General features: G+C 46.4%; 1 protein-coding gene across 1 annotated transcript in view; it reads right to left on the bottom strand.

Moving 5' to 3' along the window:
• The window catches only part of LOC103737533 (lamin tail domain-containing protein 1-like), a gene marked incomplete at its 3' end in the record, with an annotated part of 24,046 nt that overhangs the window by 4,381 nt on the left and 15,211 nt on the right, over positions 1 to 4,454 (bottom strand).

The raw sequence follows: 4,454 nt of genomic DNA, 5'->3' as shown, positions 1-4,454 counted from the left end.
GGGATCTGACACCCTCTTCTGGCCTCTGCAGGCATTGCAAGACAGGTGCACTTACACACATGTAGGCAATATACTCATACACATAAAATAGAAATAACATCAAAAAATAAATGTTTATTTGCTCTCTCAACCTCTAGCCATGGATTGGACACTGCTGGTTGAAAGGGGAACACAAGAGAACAGAGCATCCACTTGGTACCTGTTTTCTGAGCAAAACAATCCTTTGTGTTTTAAGAATGTTCTCTTACAGCTGGTTATGGTAGTGCATGCCTTTAATCCCAGCACTTGGGAGGCAGAGGCAGGTAGATATTTGGGAGTTTGAGGCCAGTCTGGTCTACACAGAGAGTTTTAGGACAGCTGGGGCTACAGGAAACCATCTCAAAAAACCAGAGGGGAAAAAAAGAATGTTTTATTAGTTTATAATAGATGGATGATAAAGCAAAATACATTGCATACTAAACTGAAGGTGGGGAGATTCAAGTGTGGATTCAGATTTACACCCACACCATGAAGCAGCATGACTCACACTTAGTGGGGAGATCGGGTGGCCACAAGAGTACTTATGTGAAGCCACAGCCAGGGAGGGGAGCTTTTCCTCTGCAAACTCAGCTCCTGGTATTCCCAGCTCACCTTCTTCCCAGCTCCTGGTATCCCCAGACCACAGGATTCTCAGCTCACTTTATCCTCCCAGCTCAAAGTATTCCTGACTCACTGTATTCCCAGTTCAAGGTTCCAGTTCATGGCATCCCCATCTCCTCAATATCTCGGCTGATGTGAGGCATTCTCAACTCACCATATTCTGGAGTTATTCACGAACTGCAGACTTCCTGGTGCGTGGTATTCCCAACTCACCTTATTCTCAAGTCACGATGTTCCCAGCTCATGATATTCCCCTGTCACAGTATTCTAAGGTCCTGGTATTCTGAGCTGCTGGTATTCTCCTGTCACCTAATTCTCCACTCATGATGCTCTCAGGTCAAGGTAATCACGGCTCATAGAATTCCCAACTCACCTTATTCTCAGTTTATGATGTTCCTAGTTCAAGGTACTCCAAGCTCCTGGTATTCCCATGATCCAGGATTCTGAGATCTGGTGTTCCCAGCGCATGATATTCCTAATTCATGGCATCCCTACTTCTAAACAATCTCAGCTCCTGGTATTCCTATCTCATGCAATTCCTAGCTCAAGGCATTCGCAGCTCATGGTATTACTAGCACATGTCATTCACAACACATGGTATTCCTAACCCACCTTGTTCTCTGCTCAGGATACTCTTAACTCGTGGTTATTTCCAGCTCCAGGTATTCCAAGCTCCACGTATTCCCAATTCCAGTGTTCTCAGCTCCTGGTGTTCCCATCTTATGTATTCCCAGCTCATGACATTCCCAGGTCACAGCATTCCCAGCTCACAGCTTTCCCAGCTCACGGCTTTCCCAGCTCATGATGTTCTCAGGTCACTGCATTTCCGACTCTCCTTATCCATATCTCACAGCACTCAGATACAATGGTATTCCAGCTCACAGGCTTCCCAGCTCCTGGTCCACATGTCACCTAATTACCTGCTCACAATGCTCCAGGCCAAGATAATCAGAGGCATGAATTCCCAAGTCACCTTATTCACAGCTCATTGTATTCCTGGCTCTGGGAGTTTCCAGCTCCTGCTGCGTCCAACTCCTCATGCACCCAGCTCCTGGTAGTCTCATCTCCCACTATTCCCAGCTAAGGGCATTCTGATCTCTTTGTATTCAAAACTCACAGTATTCCTAGCTCCGGACAACTCAGCTGATGTTAAGTATTCTCAGCTCACCATGTTCCCAACCCATGCTATTCCTAACTCGCCTTATTTATAGTTCATGACATTCCTATCTCGTGATTTTCCTAATCCCAGTATTCCTCGATCATGGCATTCCCAGCTCCCAATATTTCCAGCTCACATTCCCAGGTCCTGGTATTTCCAGCTCTGATGCTGCCAGTCCTGGTTTTCCCATGTCCTGCTATTCCCGTCTTGCAATATTCCTGCCTTTTGGTATTCTACTCTCCTGGTATTCCCAGCTCATGATACCCCCGGCTCCAGGTATTTATTCCCAACCCACCTTACTCTCAACTCACGATGTTCCCAGCTCCTGGTATTCTGAACTCCTGGCATTCCGACCTCTCTGTATTCTAACCTCTCAGCATTCCCAGCCCCCAGATATCTCAGCTGATGCTAAGTATTCCCAGCTCACCTTATTCTCAGCTCAGGGTGTTCCCAGTGCCAGCGTAGGGTGTTCCCAGCTGGCCATATTACCAACTCTCCTTATCTGCAACTCGTGATAGTCTCAGTTCATGCTATTCCTGCTCCTGGCATTCCTGGATCCCAGTATTCTGAACTGGAATACCAGTTCACGATATTCCCTGCTCACAGCATTTCCAGCTCACTATATTCCCAGTTCCTGGTATTCTGAGCTCTTGTTATTCACAGCTCAAAGTATCCCTGAGCTCTGGTATTCAAAGTTTAAAATATTCATAGCTCATGGCATTCCCAGCTCTTGGTATTTCCAGCTCACAATATTCCCAGATCCTGGTTATCCCATCCCAAGGTATTCCCAGCTCATAATATACCCAGTTCATTGTATTTTCTCACGGTATTCCCAACTCACTATATTCTTGACTCGTAATGTTCTCATCTCATGATATTCCTAGCTCCTGGTATTCCCTGATCAAATCATTCCCAGGTGTGCTGAACTCCTGGTATTCCCATCACTTGCTAGTCTAAGCTCACGGTATTCCCAGGTTCTGGTTATCTCTAGCTGATGTTAAGTATTCCCAACTCCCCTTATTCTTAGCTCACCTGTTCCCAGATCAGAGTATTCCCGACTCACCTTAAGTGCAGCTCGTGTTGTTTCTACCTAACGGAATTCCCAGCTCATGATATTTCTGTTCTTGGTATGCCCAGATCCCAGTATTCTGAGCTCCTAGTGTCTTCAGCTCCTGGGTGTTTGAGCTCAGAGTATCTCCAGCTCCTGCTACACCCAGCTAATGGCATTCCCAGCTCATCACAATCCTAGAACATGGCATTCCAGCTCTCAGTATTCAGAGCTCCTGGTGTTCCCAGCACAGAGTATCTCCAGCTCCTGGTGTTCCCAGTTCATGACAATCCTAGAACATGGCATTTCCAGCTCTCAGTATTCAGAGCTCCTGGTGTTCCCAGCACAGAGTATCTCCAGCTCCTGGTGTTCCCAGTTCATGACAATCCTAGAACATGGCATTTCCAGCTCTCAGTATTCAGAGCTCCTGGTATTATCAGGTCAAGCTTCTTATGACTCGTGGTATTCCCAGATCCTAGTATTCCTACATCCTGTTCTTTCCAGCTGTTGATGATCCTATCTCATGACACTCCTAGCTCCCAAGATTTCCAGCTCCCAGTATTCCCAGCTCCTGGTAATCCTATCTTTTGGTATTCTAAGCTCATGACATTCCTAGCTCATGCTGTTTCCAGATAATAATGTTCCCTGCACATGGTGTTCTCAGTGCATGGAATTCCCAACTCACCTTAGTCTCAGGAAATTTTCTGCTCAAGGTATTTCCAGCTCATTATTCTCTCTGATGCTGTCATTTCTAGCTCACGATGTTTCTAGCTCCTGGTATTCCCAGCTCCTCCTATTCATAGCTGCTGGTATTTTCAAAGTATTCCCAGCTCATAACATTCCCAGGTCATGACATTCCCAGTTCATGGTTTTTCCCAGGTCTGATTCCTGGTTCATAATATTCCCAGCTCACTGGGTTCTCAGCTCATGGCATTTCCAGCTCATGATGTTCCCAGTCATGTCATTCCCAGCTCTGGTTTTCCCAGCTCACATTAGGGATTTCTAACACCTTATTCTCAGCTCACAATGTTCCCAACCCACTGCATTTCAAACTCTTCTTATCCACATCTCATGGCACTCAGATCTAATGGTATTCCAGCGCATGGGCTTCCCAGCTCCTGGTCTGCATATCACCTAATTCTCTGCTCATGACACTCCAGGTCAAGATAATCACATCGATGAATTTCCAACTTGCGTTATTCACAGCTCATTGTGTAGGACCCTGAGACCCTCTTCATTCACCGGCTACCCCACAATCCCTCCAGACCTCCACTAATTGCTCTTTTAGCTTCTGTAAAATGCTTGGCTGCTGCTTTAGACATGCCTAGACATACCCTGGCATGCCCTGACCCCTGCCTGCTATTCCCCACCCTCCTTCCAGGAAACTATAGATTAAGCAAGCCCGGGCATGAAAACTGCCCAATACAGTAAAAACGGAGACTCCTGGCCCCACAGATAACAGCATATTCCACAGCCCTGAGAGCACCTACCAATAAGAAACTTCTAGGGCCGCATCTTATACATCCAGTCAGTTTAAAATTATGTTGGCGCGCGTGGGCTCCTTGAACCAACCAAAATGTATTTTCGGTATCCCCCTCCTCTCCTTGT

The sequence above is a fragment of the Nannospalax galili genome, unplaced genomic scaffold (assembly GCF_000622305.1).
Source record: "Nannospalax galili isolate Female #2095 unplaced genomic scaffold, S.galili_v1.0 scaffold3858, whole genome shotgun sequence".
NCBI classification, from domain to species: domain Eukaryota; kingdom Metazoa; phylum Chordata; class Mammalia; order Rodentia; family Spalacidae; genus Nannospalax; species Nannospalax galili.
This window is presented reverse-complemented; position numbering and strand designations above follow the sequence as displayed.